The 17,813-nt window shown below is 47.5% G+C and overlaps 1 protein-coding gene across 3 annotated transcripts in view; it reads left to right on the top strand.

Moving 5' to 3' along the window:
- The window catches only part of LOC139767120 (uncharacterized), a 186,608-nt gene that overhangs the window by 10,266 nt on the left and 158,529 nt on the right, over window positions 1-17,813 (top strand). Inside the window, exons 1-2 of one of the 3 annotated variants that reach the window (XM_071696125.1) lie at window positions 10,210-10,290; window positions 13,664-13,789. The gene's annotated coding sequence lies outside the window, so the exon portion shown is untranslated. Of the gene's footprint in view, window positions 1-10,209; window positions 10,291-13,663; window positions 13,790-17,813 lie in introns of those variants that run through there. The other 2 variants (XM_071696126.1, XM_071696128.1) reach the window with 2 other exon arrangements.

Here is a 17,813-nt window from a genome sequence, read left to right as displayed (position 1 = left end):
AAGCCAGCGCTCCCTGTTCGTATTATCTTCCTCATATGAGGCTTATTGGTCCCCCCCCCCCCCTTCGCAGAAAAACATGTTTCCGCAGAAGGGCCGTAGAAAATCTTCAGAATATTCAAACTAGATAAGATTGCGCCATAGATCCAAGGCTCCAATTAAATGTGTGTGCACGTTAGGTCTGGCACATCTACTGATGATCGTAGGTTCCTCTGCTGTGCCTTGAAAAAGTCGGCCTGTAGTTTCCTCAGCACCGTCCAGCCTCCCGAAGATGCTCTAGGTTGTACATTCTCACTCAGTTTTTCGAGCAGAGGACTGACGCAGATCCAGTGCTTCATACATTTATCACTTTCAGAGCGAGACCCGTCCCGTGTGTGTGTGTGTGTGTGTGTGTGTGTGTGTGTGTGTTGCCAGGGGTCGGGTGGTCGCTGCCACATTGGCTGTCGTCCTAATTCTAAGGACCCTCGTCTCCTTTCGCCGTTCTGTAATTCCACCATTTGAGTCGATTAACATCCTTAGTATTACTGTAGCATCCACTCTTTCTTGGAAACCCTACATTACAGAAATAGGTAAGTCTTCCTCTAAGAAACGGTATGTCCTGGTTAGATGTCGAAACTTCTCTTCTGAACAGTTGTAGTGAGTACTGCTTTCACATCTGGGGTGGTTCTAGCTTTGTGTCTATTCTTGACAGACTTGAGTCGAAAGCAGTCCTCCGCATAAACTGTCCCAGGCTCACCTCCAAACTTGACCCCTCTTGCCCTACGCCACAATGTTGGTTCACTTTCCTTCTTCTGTAGGTATTACTTTGGTTTTTGTTCGCGAGAGTTGGTTGCTTGCGTGCCCACACCACTAGGTAGACCACGCAATACTCGGCAAGCCGTTGCGTCTCATGATTACTGTGTGGCCATCGGCAACTCAAGAGTGGGCCGTTTTGATACTTCTTTCCTTACACGTCGAAGCTTCGGAACTCTCTACCTTCTCATGTCTTTCCCAAGAACTATGACCTTGTACATTTCAAAAGACAGGTTTTTCGTGCCCCCAAAATTCGTAAATACTTTCCCTTGTCTTTTATTTTTCCGCTTCATAATTCTTTCTATAGTTCAGTTATGGCCCGGCCTTGTTGTGGACTTTTGTCCCTGACTAGAGCCTTCAACATTATAAAAAATTCTCGACGTCAAAGTTTATAGCCCGTCATCTCTGTCTGTTTGTCTGTCTGTGAGTTTCGAGGTGTCTAAGCATATGGGAGTTGAGGAGGGATTCAAAGACTTTGGAAATGGTAGATGTCAAAGCAATTGGACGATAGTGAGAGTGGAGGTCAGAACGGTCGCCCTTCTTAGGGATGGGATGTATCAATTCATGTGTCCAAGGAGAAGGAAAAGTTTGGGTTTTTAAGCAGGACCGTAAGCCTTTCTTGTGTGCAGAGAGAGAAGCGCTCTTTGGACAGTCCGAAAAGAGATTAAGGGAAGGGGCATAGGATTAGTAAGAGGAGCATCAGGGAAAGACAGCTGTAGTACTGTCAGAACGGAAAAGTGAAGGAAAGACAGAAAGACAGAAGTTGTTAGAGATGCCCTTAGCTAGAGACCAGAAAGGCCCATCAGTGTATGACAAAGAGAGGTTATCGCACTTCCTTTGAATATAGGAACGCTTTGCCTCAGGGATAACGTGCTTGCAGCGATTATGGGCGGTGATAAAAGCTAAATGGGAGCCAGAGGAAGGAGAGTTTTTCCAAGCCCGATATACCTGATCCCTTGTCTGAATGGCCTCAGAACAAGAACGATTGGAACATGGATTGGATGAGGAGTTCGTCTAGGAGGAAGAGGGGGATGAATGCTTCCATTCTAGCAAGAATAACCTGTCCCATGCGTTTGGGCAGAGACAGAGACATCACAACACTAAGAGACAGTAATTTACCCAAGGAGAGTCAGAAAAGAAGTTTCGCGAGTTTATTCCAGGCAGCTTTGTTGAGGGGACTAGTATTTACGCGTTGAGGAGGCTGCTGGAGGGGGAGGTGCTGTTGGAACAGATACATTTATGAGAGTGAGATCAGACGGACCAACTGGGGGTAAGATTGCGAACTTGCTGCGGGATAGACTAGGAGTGAAAAGCAGATTCAGAGTACGAGGAGAGTGGTCACAGTGGTCAGGAGTATAAGTAAGGTGGGAGGAATTCAACCATTTCCTATGGTGAACGTTGAAATCCCTGAGGTAGAGGATCTCGGCTTGCGGATGAGAGGATGTCACAGTCTCACGGCAGGAGTTTAGATAGTCGAAGAAAGATAATGAATTTGTGGAATTAGGACAGGAAAGTGTGGTAGTATGGAGACGGACCTTGAGCCACTTAACCAAGTTTGGGACTCAAGATCCTCGAGGCGTGCAACAGGTGTGGTGTGATGTTGGAATATGCACAAGCGCCACCTTTTAACCGGAATTGCGAGTGAGGATTATGGTTAGATATGAAAAAAGGGACTAGTGAGAACATCATTAGACGACTGTGTCTCACAGAGAAGTAAGGTACTAGGAGAGATACTAGACAGATGGTGCTGAACTGAGGAGAGGTTACTAGAGAGACCACAAATGTTGGAATAGTGAACATAAAAAGAAGGTCTAATAGAGAGGAAAAGGTCGTGTGTGTGTGTGTGTGTGTGTGTGTGTGTGTGTGTGTGTGTGTGTGTGTGTGTTGAGAAAGGTGGGAGGTGGGCAGATTAGAAAGGGTAGCGAGCGGTGGGATGAGGAAGTAAAGTTCTTAGTGAAAGAGAAAAGAGAGGTGCTTGGACGATACTTACAAAGAAAGGAGTGCAAGTGACTAGGAGATGTATAAGAGAAAGCGGTAGGAGGTCAAGAGGAAGGTGGAAGGGTCGAAAAAGAGGGTAAGTGAGAGTTGGGGTGAGAGGGTATCATTAAACTTTGGGGAGTATAAAAAGATGTTTTGGAAGGAGGTAAGTAATGTGCGAAAGACAGGAGAACAAATGGGATCATCGGTGAATGGGACAATGGGGGAAGTGATAGCAGGTAGTGATGGAGTGAGGTGGAGATGAAGTGAGTATTTTGAAGGATTGTTGAATGTGTTTGACGATATAGTGGTCGGCATAAGTTTGTTGAGTATTCTAGGAAATTATATGGGAGGGTATTGATTGAGAGGGTAAAGGCATGTACAGAGCATCAGATTGGGGAGGAGCAATGTGTTTTTAGAAGTGGTAGAGGATGTGTGGATCAGGTGTTTGCTTTGAAGAATGTGTGTGTGAAATACTTAGAAAAACAGATGGATTTGTATGTGGCATTTATGGATTTGGAGAAGGCATAAGATAGGGTTGTTAGAGATGTAGTGTGGATAGTCCAAAGAATAAATGCTTGAAGCAGTGAAAAGTTTTTATTAAGATGTAAGGCATGAATACGAGTAAGAAGAGAGGAGAGTGACTGGTTCCCAGTGAAGGTCGGTCTGCGGCAGGGATGTGCGATATCATCGTGGTTGTCCAATTTGTTTATGGATGGGGTGGTTAGGGAGGTAAATGCAAGAGTTTTTGGAGGGAGGTGAGAGTATGCAGTCTGTTGGGGATGAGAGGGCCTCGGAAGTGAGCCACTTGTTATTCGCCGATGTTACAGCACTGGTGGTTGATTCGAGCGAAAAACTGCAGAAGTTGATGACTGAGTTTGGATATTACGGAAAAGGAGGAAGTTGAGAGTAAATGGGAATAAGATCAAGGTTATTAGGTTCAGCAGGGTTGAGGGACAATGTAGACCGGATGTAAGTTTGAATGGAGGAGGTGAAGTGTTTACGATATCTGGGAGTGGACTTGACAGTGAATGGAACCATGGAGGCGGAAGTGAGTAATATAGTAGGGGAGGGGGCAAAGGTTCTGGGAAAGATGAAGAATGTGTGGAAAGAGAGAACGTTATCCCGGAGAGCAAAAATGAGTATGTTTAAAGGAATAGTAGTTCCAACAATATTATATGGTTGCGAGGCGTGGACTATAGATAGGGTTGTCCAGAGGAGGGTGGATATGTTAGAACTGAAATGTTTGAGGATAATATGTGGTGTGAAGTGGTTTGATTGAGTAATAAAAGGGTAAGAGAGATGTGTAGAAATGAAATGAGTGTGGTTAAGAGTGCCGAAGAGGGTGTGTTGAACTGGTTTGGACATAAAGAATGAGTGAGGAAAGGTTGACAAAGAGGATATATGTGTCAGAGGTGGGAGGAACAAGGAGAAGCGCGAGACCAAATTGGAGGTGGATGGATGGAGTGAAAATTTTTTTGAGGTATCGTGGCCTGAACATGCAGGAGGGTGAGAAGCCTGCAAGGAATAGAGTGAATTAGAATGATGTGGTATACTAGGGTCGACGTGCTGTCAATGGACTGAACCAGGGTATATGAAACGTCTGGGGTAAACCATGGAAGGGTCGCCATTTGGACAGTCACTTGCTTACCATATGGGTTCCAACCCCGTCTCCGTTGTATATCAACTGACATATTTCTTTCTTGTATCTCCCCTGATGATGTGATTATTACACGAAAGCGCACTTGGGAACTTATCGTGTTTCATTGCCCCGTGGACTCATAAGAATATATATATATATATATATATATATATATATATATATATATATATATATATATATATATATATATATATATATATATATATATATATATATATCGATTAATGTGTCGGTAAACGGGTTTCGAACCGAAGGGAAGAAGGTTACTGAGGAAGGGAAGGAGTCGAGAAGAGTGAGACTTGTGTGTTGTGACGTATCGAGGGGCGGTGGTGAAGATAAAGTGGCGGTCCATCTATGGTAAACTAGAGCTGGCCGGTAACCCTGACCACAGTGCTATTGGTGGCAGGTACCGGTGGGGGAGGAACACAGGGTAGAGATTATGGTATGGTGGTGAGAGGGATCGACCGTTCGCATGGTGGTTGTGGTGATGAGGTGTGGCGGTGACTAACATCAGACACTTATCATAGCGCCGATCTCCCCATGGGACTCACAACTATTTACTTTGTCTGTGGGCACTCACAGCCATACACTCTTCCCTCGCACCCATGGCCATACACTCTCTCCCTGGTTTTCACAAGTGCCAGGGAGACGCCAAGTAACTCAGACGCAAGCATTGAACTATTATTTCAATTGGACAGCTATGTGATCCGCCCTAACCCTATGGGCACAAGAGCGTGTACCTTTAGCACGACGGTAAGACCCCGCTGAGCACGTCCGCTACGACCCTTGGACATAGTGGCCAGGCCTCGGACCTGGAGAAGACCAGGCTATCATCCCGTAGTGTCGCACTACCGTCGTGCTCAAGAAATTAAAGAGGCCCTGATATAGATGAAGAGAACCCTTACTCTGCCACTCTTGGGGCGGACACACGCACACAAGGCAGGTTCCTCCCCGTCCAGACAGTGGTAGGGCTTTGTGTTGACGGCAGCACGGTGGATGGCGATGGCCCCCTACCCTGCCACAGGCGGGGAATCCACTAGGGACCTAACATTACAAAACACTGTTTGTTGCCACTCTGAACCTGTGACGTCAGTGTGTTGCTGTACGCTCGCTGAATCATGCAACACTACAATGAGTTGGACTGTTTGACAACAAACTTTCGGCTGAACCACTGTGTGTGAATAGTAACCATAGTCGCAACTACTGGCAGTGTATGCTGAAGGCGGCCAACTCTACGCATTATGTATATAAGGGTACACATGGCAGTGATACTGACAAGGTACCCGAGACAAAGAAATATCACAATGAGAGCAGACCAAATCCAAGATTTTATCGTCAGATTTTGAGAATGCCTTGTTTACCTTTGCAAGACAATGATGCATTGATGATGATCTCATCTAACGTTAGAAAGTTGAAGACTTTCAGCAACAGGTCATCATTAATACAAGAAGAAGGTCCACAGTAAAGAAGTATTGCCGTTTAGTAATGATGATGTTTGTTCAGGTCTCTTACATACGACTGTATTATTTTCACGTTTCAGAAGTGACTTTTAAACCGAGGCTTGGAACTTGTCAGGTCAGCGGGGCCTATGTGCAGGACACTGCCCTGTGGCAGCCACCGACAAGCTGAAGTTGTTGAAAGTTCTTCAGCACGCCGCGCGGTTCGATCCTTCACCGCGATGGGACGACCCTTGACCAGAGGGTAACGAAACCTTGGTTATGATGGCATGACACCTTGACCTGACCATTGAGGTGTTAGGTCAGAGACCGTGCCAGCCATCACTCCCAAAGGTCGTTCCGTCATCCTCGAAGGATGTTGGGCATTATCATCCCCCTCACCCTCATACACAACCATTAAGGCTCAGATCACTAATACCACAATTGTCCATGGCTCAGCAGAACGACTGATCGGGAGGTAAAGCTGGGGATGATATGAGTGGCACATCATGCATAGCAGCACACAGCCGCCAGGCACATCAGACACGTCACCCCTGATGCCCTGCCTCACCCTCGTCCTGACACACTCACACACACAGTCATAGACACCTATGCTGTCTCGTCAGGCCTTCCTCCCTGTTCACCACACAGAAGGAGCCATAAGTAAAGGTGCGGAAGAGGGGCATACAAGATCATCTTAGGGTCCCTCTTACACCGTCTACCCTGGGTAGCGCAACACACTAGTCCTTCCGACTCTCCAGTTATCACCTGGACCTCACCTGAGTGTTTAGGAGAAGCTACTGCAGCAATCCCGCCGTCTGCACCTCCATCGCCAGAAATCCTTCGTCCCCGAGTTGCAGCTGGGCACCACAGCAACCTGAAGCCCATCCGAGCAGGCGACAGGCGGCTACAAGAACAGTCTCATCCCAACCATTGTTATCATTATCAGTTATCAGTGGATTGTCACACTGTTGTTTGTGTCGAGACCATCTGATTATCTTCCTCTCACTCTCCCTGTTTTTATTGCCCCAGTATTTCGAATATATTTTTCCTTTATATTTCTAGCTTTTTGCTGCAGTTGATTATGTAAGTACATCATGCATAACAACATGCGGCTGTCAGGTCCACATCACGCGATCCAGCCACGTCCCGAATCGTTCACTAAACTGTTTTCTTTACTCCGAATGAGCCTCATCACATACCAGCCAAGGTCAGGCATGAACCAACATGTGGCCAGATACAGAGCCACCAAGCATGCATTCGCTGTGAACTCACTGCAGATGGCCTCTCGAAAGCTATATCATTTGATATTTGGCCAGCGATAATTCGTTATCGTGAGTCGCAAACTGACTTTGGTTAATCTTCACACCATGATAAGATTTCACGAGTATTGCAGGTACGGTTTGAGGGCCAGGCACAAACGGGTCCAGGGATGGTCGAAGGCCAAGCCGACACGGACTAGGGTAGTCGGGGGCTAGGCCCAAACAGGTCCAGGGATGGTCTAGGGCCAGGCCAGGTTTTGTTCCTTCGACAGGCACACCCTGAGCCAGAGGATCAACACACACGGCCACGCTGGTGTTAGAGACCACAGCCGCACAGGCCTCCTACACCCGACACTGAGACACTCTAGGTCAACACACTGGAGTCATGGTCCGAACGGGCGACAAGGCGACCTCCTTTGGTCCAAGTGGTAGGGCACACGACTTCCGTGGTCCGAGTGGAGAGCAAGGCGGTCTCCGTGGTCCGAGCGGTCAGCAACACGACTTTCCTGGGATGTTTACCACGAAGATATCCATTTTTTCACCGCCATTTTCATGACGAGATCAACACTGCAGGTCAAAGTTTTTATTAAAGAGAATTTTTCCTAACCTGTTCACTACACCGAGATCTCAAGAATACGTGAGCGCACCACGACCCTACGTTGGAAGCACAGATAACACAACCCTTGATGGTCTTTGGTGGGGTTACCTGCTGGTGGACACGAGTATATATATATATATAATATATATATATATATATATATATATATATATATATATATATATATATATATATATATATAACATATATATATATAACAGCCAGGATCGAACCCGGAACCCCTGTGTCACAGGGTCCCGGGTTTGATTCTGGCTGTTGGAGGTTTGTATGTTCTATGAAGGTGCGCGTTCATATCCACTTTAATAGTATTCATATACCTCCGCGTTGTACAGTTAGGTTCGGTAAAATGCTATCTGCTGGCTAGGTGCGCCTGTTGGGAAATAACCGTTGTAGACCCCGTTGCTCACCAACGTAAGTCGAAGGGTATTCGAGTACATAGTATTCGAATAGTTATTTCCTATTATCCAGGCCCATAGCCTAGCGGTAGCATTCCCGCCTGTGACACAGGGGTCCCGGGTTCGATCCAGGCTGTTGGAGGTTTGTATGATATATATACATATATAAATGTGAATAAGAGCAAGGTTATTAGGTACAGTAGGGTTGAGGGTCAAGTCAATTGGGAGGTAAGTTTGAATGGAGAAAAACTGGAGGAAGTAAAGTGTTTTAGATATCTGGGAGTGGATCTGGCAGCGGATGGAACCATGGAAGCGGAAGTGAATCATAGGGTGGGGGAGGGGGCGAAAATCCTGGGAGCCTGGAAGAATGTGTGCAAGTCGAGAACATTATCTCGGAAAGCAAAAATGGGTATGTTTGAAGGAATAGTGGTTCCAACAATGTTGTATGGTTGCGAGGCGTGGGCTATGGATAGAGTTGTGCGCAGGAGGGTGGATGTGCTGGAAATGAGATGTTTGAGGACAATATGTGGTGTGAGGTGGTTTGATCGAGTAAGTGATGTAAGGGTAAGAGAGATGCGTGGAAATAAAAAGAGTGTGGTTGAGAGAGCAGAAGAGGGTGTTTTGAAATGGTTTGGGCACATGGAGAGAATGAGTGAGGAAAGATTGACCAAGAGGATATATGTGTCGGAGGTGGAGGGAACGAGGAGAAGTGGGAGACCAAATTGGAGGTGGAAAGATGGAGTGAAAAAGATTTTGAGTGATCGGGGCCTGAACATGCAAGAGGGTGAAAGGCGTGCAAGGAATAGAGTGAATTGGAACGATGTGGTATATCGGGGTCGACGTGCTGTCAATGGATTGAACCAGGGCATGTGAAGCGTCAGGGGTAAACCATGGAAAGTTCTGTGGGGACTGGATGTGGAAAGGGAGCTATGGTTTCGGTGCATTATTACATGACAGCTAGAGACTGAGTGTGAACGAATGGGGCCTTTGTTGTCTTTTCCTAGCGCTACCTCGCACATATGAGGGGGAGGGGGTTGTTATTCCATGTGTGGCGAGATGGCGATGGGAATAAATAAAGGCAGACTGTGAATTATGTACATGTGTATATATGTATATGTCTGTGTGTGTATATATATATGTATACATTGAGATGTATAGGTATGTATATTTGCGTCTGTGGACGTGTATGTATATACATGTGTATGTGGGTGGGATGGGCCTTTCTTTCGTCTGTTTCCTTGCGCTACCTCGCTAACGCGGGAGACAGCGACAGAGCAAAATAAATAGATAAATATAAATTATATATATATATATATATATTATATATATATTATCCCTGGGGATAGGGGAGAAAGAATACTTCCCACGTATTCCCTGCGTGTCGTAGAAGGCGACTAAAAGGGGAGGGAGCGGGGGGCTGGAAATCCTCCCCTCTCAATTTTTTTTAATTTTCCAAAAGATGGAACAGAGAAGGGGGCCAGGTGAGGATATTCCCTCAGTGGCCCAGTTCTCTGTTCTTAACGCTACCCGCTAACGCGGGAAATGGCGAATAGTTTGAAAAAAAAAAAAAAATTATATATATATATATATATATATATATATATATATATATATATATATATATCGTATATGAGAAGGTCATGATTAAGGCATTCAATTACCCCTGCTGTCTCAGTCACCATGGAATACAAATACATCCATATTGACGCACATATAATAACAGGCACAAATCCTCTTGAAAATACATAATTGCAAATCGGTACAAAGTTACTGATCGTGGAAAAGGTGTTGACATTGATTTGACTGTAGTTCAGCAGACGTCACGACCGGATGAGGGTGGGAAAATGTCATAATTCCTGCAACAATAGTCGCAGTCCTCTGTTAGTAGTAGTAACCCATTTTCCCCCAGGAAGATCATTACAATTCCTAGTAATTCCGTTCCCATTTTCCGTGAATATTTGCCACCATTTTCTATGGCGCCGGGAACAGAGACACTGATTTTCTACAGTCGTTTTCTGAGAGGAGGATGGAGAGGGAAGGACCCGGTGAGGAGGGGCAAGGACTCGCCAGGTGAGGGAACGTTCTGGCCGAGTGTAGACGCGCGTCCGGTGCCTCTGCTCACTTGCCCGCCACACCTCACTCCCGGAAGGTGATCTCGCTTGTTCTGTGCTGTGATCATTTCTCCATTTCTCTCCCCCTTGGATGAGTCAAACGTTGTCTCAGACACGGAGACTTACCATGTCCGAACAATGCCATATGTTAAGAGGGATTAGATCCATCAACGGCGTATTATGATTCGGTCAATCACATGTGGGACTGGTTCTTACCTGCCAAACGATTCAGAACCCGAGGAAGCTGATTGGTGTGGGTGACGTCCTAACAGCCCTTTTGAGGAGGATGACAAGAACCAGTTAAATGTTGATACTGACGTCATAATACTGATGTACGTTTGTGAGTACGTGGGTACGACCCTTGAGTACGACGGGTTACGACCCATTGGGTCTGTTGGGCCGGCCTTGGATTTGACCCGGTAATGGTCAGGTCACCAAATCCATTGGGTCGTTAACGTCCTGCTCAAAAGGGGGGGGGGGGTCGTGGCCGCCGACCCTCTGCGCGACACCACGAGCCACGACAGGTCGCCGCTGTGGTGACGTCACATGTAAACATCCCCTCTCGCTAATTCTCCACCAATCAATAGCCAGTGTACTAAGTGTGACGTAACACACACACACACACACACACACACACACACACACACACACACACGCTTTACCAGTTTCAAGCTGGACAGTGGACATGTGCCAGACGATTAATGACTAGTTCACGAGTCAAGATTAATTCCAAAGATCAATCATTATCCGTGATTAATTCCTAGATCCGTATGACGTAGTATGGCCCCGACAACCGTATTACTTCACGTCCACCCAAACATTTGTTCTCTCCTTCTGGGATTACGGAACAGAAACTAGAAAGAAAAGGAAAAGGATGGCTGACGTCTAAGGGTCACTCCTCATTGAGGATATGGTCATTATAACCCATAGTGTCACCTGATGACACACTTAAGAAAGTACATGTTGACGTGTATGTTTAGATATACAGTTTGGTCCAGAGGTTTATCCTCAACGTTTCTCTCTAAGTAGACCTAATGCATCAACGTTTCTCTCTAAGTAGACCTAATGCATCAACGTTTCTCTCTAAGTAGACCTAATGCATCAACGTTTCTCTCTAAGTAGGCCTAATGCATCAACGTTTCTCTCTAAGTAGGCCTAATGCATCAACTTTTCTAAGTAGGCCTAATGCATCAACGTTTCTCTCTAAGTAGACCTAATGCATCAACGTTTCTCTCTAAGTAGACCTAATGCATCAACGTTTCTCTCTAAGTAGACCTAATGCATCAACGTTTCTCTCTAAGTAGACCTAATGCATCAACGTTTCTCTCTAAGTAGGCCTAATGCATCAACGTTTCTCTCTAAGTAGACCTAATGCATCAACGTTTCTCTCTAAGTAGGCCTAATGCATCAACGTTTCTCTCTAAGTAGACCTAATGGATCAACGTTTCTCTCTAAGTAGACCTAATGCATCAACGTTTCTGTCTAAGTAGACCTAATGCATCAACGTTTCTCTCTAAGTAGACCTAATGCATCAACGTTTCTCTCTAAGTAGGCCTAATGCATCAACGTTTCTCTCTAAGTAGGCCTAATGCATCAACGTTTCTCTAAGTAGACCTAATGCATCAACGTTTCTGTCTAAGTAGACCTAATGCATCAACGTTTCTCTGTAAGTAGACCTAATGCATCAACGTTTCTCTGTAAGTAGACCTAATGCATCAACGTTTCTCTCTAAGTAGACCTAATGCATCAACGTTTCTCTCTAAGTAGACCTAATGCATCAACGTTTCTCTGTAAGTAGACCTAATGCATCAACGTTTCTCTCTAAGTAGACCTAATGCATCAACGTTTCTCTCGAAGTAGACCTAATGCATCAACGTTTCTCTCTAAGTAGACCTAATGCATCAACGTTTCTCTCTAAGTAGGCCTAATGCATCAACGTTTCTCTCTAAGTAGACCTAATGCATCAACGTTTCTCTCTAAGTAGACCTAATGCATCAACGTTTCTCTGTAAGTAGACCTAATGCATCAACGTTTCTCTCTAAGTAGACCTAATGCATCAACGTTTCTCTCTAAGTAGACCTAATGCATCAACGTTTCTCTCTAAGTAGACCTAATGCATCAACGTTTCTCTCTAAGTAGACCTAATGCATCAACGTTTCTCTCTAAGTAGACCTAATGCATCAGTTCTGATGAAGTGAGCGGAACTCAGTAAACGCATTTTTTTTTTTTTTTTTTTTTTATACAATATGAGATACAACGGAAATAGTAAACAAGCTGTGTAAATGACTTGGCTTAAAACGCATTACATGACAATTTCCATCACGAAATGTATGTGGCGTCTGAACGTTTCCAGGCGTTTTGGTAACATTTCCCGGCGTTCTGGTAACATTTGCTTGGCGTTTTGGTAATATTTCCCGGCGGTCTGGTAAAATTTGCTTGGCGTTCTGGTAACATTTCTCGGCGTTCTGGTAATATTTGCTTGGCGTTTTGGTAATATTTCCCGGCGTTCTGGTAACATTTGCTTGGCGTTTTGGTAATATTTCCCGGCGTTCTGGTAACATTTGCTTGGCGTTTTGGTAATATTTCCCGGCGTTCTGGTAACATTTGCTTGGCGTTTTGGTAACATTTCCCGGCGGTCTGGTAACATTTGCCTGGCGTTTTGGTAATATTTCCCGGCGGTCTGGTAACATTTGCTTGGCGTTCTGGTAACATTTCTCGGCGTTCTGGTAATATTTCCCGGCGTTCTAGTAACGTTTGCCTGGGGGCGATCTTGTATCATGTTCAGAGCCCGTGACGTGTATGTAGGGGGAGATAATGTGGCGGTGCCGGTATGTGCCAGTATGTAAGGGAGACTGTGTGTAGGATGCTGGGAGGAAGATAATGGTGAGGTGTGGTGGTGTGGGAGGAAGATGATGTATGAGGTGTGATGGTGTGGGAGGAAGATGATGTATGAGGTGTGATGGTGTGGGAGGAAGATGATGTATGGGGTGTGATGGTATGGGAGGAAGATGATGTATGAGGTGTGATGGTGTGGGAGGAAGATAATGTATGAGGTGTGATGGTGTGGGAGGAAGATGATGTATGAGGTGTGATGGTGTGGGAGGAAGATAATGTATGAGGTGTGATGGTGTGGGAGGAAGATGATGTATGGGGTGTGATGGTGTGGGAGGAAGATGATGTATGAGGTGTGATGGTGTGGGAGGAAGGTAATGTATGAGGTGTGATGGTGTGGGAGGAAGGTAATGTATGAGGTGTGATGGTGCGGGAGGAAGATAATGTATGAGGTGTGATGGTGTGGGAGGAAGATGCTGCATGTGGGTGACAGGGTTTGGGAGGGATGTAGATGGGAGGAAGATGGTGAATGAACACCTAAGTCCCAGTCATAACCTATCACCAGTGCCACCATTACAGCATCACCGGTCGCCGCCAGCGCACGACCCTGGTTCAGGGTCGTCTCCACACACCTCCTCACCAGCCAACCCCCTTAGTGGACGACCTGGGCTCCTCTCCTCCAGCGGTCGTCGCTGCTGTCACAAGGTAAGTGTCGTGTTGCACTTGGATTACAACTCACGGAACACGATGGTACGTACCCCTGCACCACGATGGTACGTACCCCTGCACCACGATGGTACGTACCCCTGCACCACGATGGTACGTACCCCTGCAACACGATGGTACGTACCCTGCAACACGATGGTACATACCTTGCAACACGATGGTACGTACCCCTGCACCACGATGGTACGTACCCCTGCAACACGATGGTACGTACCCCGTGCAACACGATGGTACGTACCCCTGCAACACGATGGTACGTACCCTGCAACACGATGGTACGTACCTTGCAACACGATGGTACGTACCCCTGCACCACGATGGTACGTACCCCTGCAACACGATGGTACGTACCCCTGCAACACGATGGTACGTACCCCTGCAACACGATGGTACGTACCCCTGCAACACGATGGTACGTACCCCTGCAACACGATGGTACGTACCCCTGCAACACGATGGTACGTACCCCTGCAACACGATGGTACGTACCCCTGCACCACGATGGTACGTACCCCTGCAACACGATGGTACGTACCTTGCAACACGATGGTACGTACCTTGCAACACGATGGTACGTACCCCTGCAACACGATGGTACGTACCCCTGCACCACGATGGTACGTACCTTGCAACACGATGGTACGTACCCCTGCAACACGATGGTACGTACCCCTGCAACACGATGGTACGTACCCCTGCAACACGATGGTACGTACCTTGCAACACGATGGTACGTACCTTGCAACACGATGGTACGTACCCCTGCAACACGATGGTACGTACCTTGCAACACGATGGTACGTACCTTGCAACACGATGGTACGTACCCCTGCAACACGATGGTACGTACCTTGCAACACGATGGTACGTACCCCTGCAACACGATGGTACGTACCTTGCAACACGATGGTACGTACCTTGCAACACGATGGTACGTACCTTGCAACACGATGGTACGTACCCCTGCAACACGATGGTACGTACCCCTGCAACACGATGGTACGTACCTTGCAACACGATGGTACGTACCCCTGCACCACGATGGTACGTACCCCTGCAACACGATGGTACGTACCCCTGCACCACGATGGTACGTACCCCTGCAACACGATGGTACGTACCCCTGCACCACGATGGTACGTACCTTGCAACACGATGGTACGTACCCCTGCACCACGATGGTACGTACCCCTGCAACACGATGGTACGTACCCCTGCAACACGATGGTACGTACCTTGCAACACGATGGTACGTACCCCTGCACCACGATGGTACGTACCCCTGCAACACGATGGTACGTACCCCTGCAACACGATGGTACGTACCTTGCAACACGATGGTACGTACCTTGCAACACGATGGTACGTACCTTGCAACACGATGGTACGTACCTTGCAACACGATGGTACGTACCCCTGCAACACGATGGTACGTACCCCTGCAACACGATGGTACGTACCCCTGCAACACGATGGTACGTACCTTGCAACACGATGGTACGTACCCCTGCAACACGATGGTACGTACCCCTGCAACACGATGGTACGTACCTTGCAACACGATGGTACGTACCTTGCAACACGATGGTACGTACCTTGCAACACGATGGTACGTACCCCTGCAACACGATGGTACGTACCTTGCAACACGATGGTACGTACCCCTGCAACACGATGGTACGTACCTTGCAACACGATGGTACGTACCTTGCAACACGATGGTACGTACCTTGCAACACGATGGTACGTACCTTGCAACACGATGGTACGTACCTTGCAACACGATGGTACGTACCCCTGCAACACGATGGTACGTACCCCTGCAACACGATGGTACGTACCTTGCAACACGATGGTACGTACCCCTGCAACACGATGGTACGTACCCCTGCAACACGATGGTACGTACCCCTGCAACACGATGGTACGTACCCCTGCAACACGATGGTACGTACCTTGCAACACGATGGTACGTACCTTGCAACACGATGGTACGTACCCCTGCAACACGATGGTACGTACCTTGCAACACGATGGTACGTACCCCTGCAACACGATGGTACGTACCCCTGCAACACGATGGTACGTACCCCTGCACCACGATGGTACGTACCCCTGCAACACGATGGTACGTACCTTGCAACACGATGGTACGTACCCCTGCAACACGATGGTACGTACCTTGCAACACGATGGTACGTACCCCTGCAACACGATGGTACGTACCCCTGCAACACGATGGTACGTACCCCTGCAACACGATGGTACGTACCCCTGCAACACGATGGTACGTACCCCTGCAACACGATGGTACGTACCCCTGCAACACGATGGTACGTACCTTGCAACACGATGGTACGTACCCCTGCAACACGATGGTACGTACCCCTGCAACACGATGGTACGTACCCCTGCAACACGATGGTACGTACCCCTGCAACACGATGGTACGTACCCCTGCAACACGATGGTACGTACCCCTGCAACACGATGGTACGTACCTTGCAACACGATGGTACGTACCCCTGCAACACGATGGTACGTACCTTGCAACACGATGGTACGTACCCCTGCAACACGATGGTACGTACCCCTGCAACACGATGGTACGTACCTTGCAACACGATGGTACGTACCTTGCAACACGATGGTACGTACCCCTGCAACACGATGGTACGTACCCCTGCAACACGATGGTACGTACCCCTGCAACACGATGGTACGTACCTTGCAACACGATGGTACGTACCCCTGCAACACGATGGTACGTACCCCTGCAACACGATGGTACGTACCTTGCAACACGATGGTACGTACCCCTGCAACACGATGGTACGTACCCCTGCAACACGATGGTACGTACCTTGCAACACGATGGTACGTACCTTGCAACACGATGGTACGTACCCCTGCAACACGATGGTACGTACCTTGCAACACGATGGTACGTACCCCTGCAACACGATGGTACGTACCCCTGCAACACGATGGTACGTACCCCTGCAACACGATGGTACGTACCTTGCAACACGATGGTACGTACCCCTGCACCACGATGGTACGTACCCCTGCACCACGATGGTACGTACCCCTGCAACACGATGGTACGTACCCTGCAACACGATGGTACATACCTTGCAACACGATGGTACGTACCCCTGCACCACGATGGTACGTACCCCTGCAACACGATGGTACGTACCCCGTGCAACACGATGGTACGTACCCCTGCAACACGATGGTACGTACCCTGCAACACGATGGTACGTACCTTGCAACACGATGGTACGTACCCCTGCACCACGATGGTACGTACCCCTGCAACACGATGGTACGTACCCCTGCAACACGATGGTACGTACCTTTGTGGATGACGGTACGGTCCTGGATGGCCAAGGTCAGAGGACAGGAGGTTATACCCGAGGGCCGTACGCCTCGTGCCCAAGGGCGGGCGTACCTTCGTGTTCAAGACCTGAGGTAGAGTCTCAGTGAGGGACTTGACAGCCGCCCACCTCTCAGGACCTGCGCTGTGCGAATAGGAGGGAGGGAGGCGAGGGAGGTGTTCACTCACACTCGTGAGGGCAGACGGCTTGTTTCTGCATGATTTGTGGTCGTTCCTTTCCACTTCCTTACACCTAATCATATCTAACGTAACCTAATCACCTAACCCAAGTACCTAGATTAACTGAATCACCTAACCCAAGTACCTAGATTAACTGAATCACCTAACCTAACCCAATCACTTAACTTAAATCACCTAACCTAACCCAATCACTTAATTTAAATCACCGAACCTGACCCAGTCACTTAACTGAGATCACATAACCTAACCCAATCACCTAAGTTAACTTGATCAGCTAACCTAAACAAATCATGTCAGTTAACCTAACCTTACCAAGAAACGTATGAAAAATGAGAAAATGCTGATAGCCTTAAGGCAAAGGATACACTAAAATCAGAGATGGAGAGGTAGACAGATGTTTACCAGAGGAAAGTTAGGAAT

Source organism: Panulirus ornatus, chromosome 59 (genome assembly GCF_036320965.1).
Source record: "Panulirus ornatus isolate Po-2019 chromosome 59, ASM3632096v1, whole genome shotgun sequence".
Taxonomy (NCBI): domain Eukaryota; kingdom Metazoa; phylum Arthropoda; class Malacostraca; order Decapoda; family Palinuridae; genus Panulirus; species Panulirus ornatus.
This window is presented reverse-complemented; position numbering and strand designations above follow the sequence as displayed.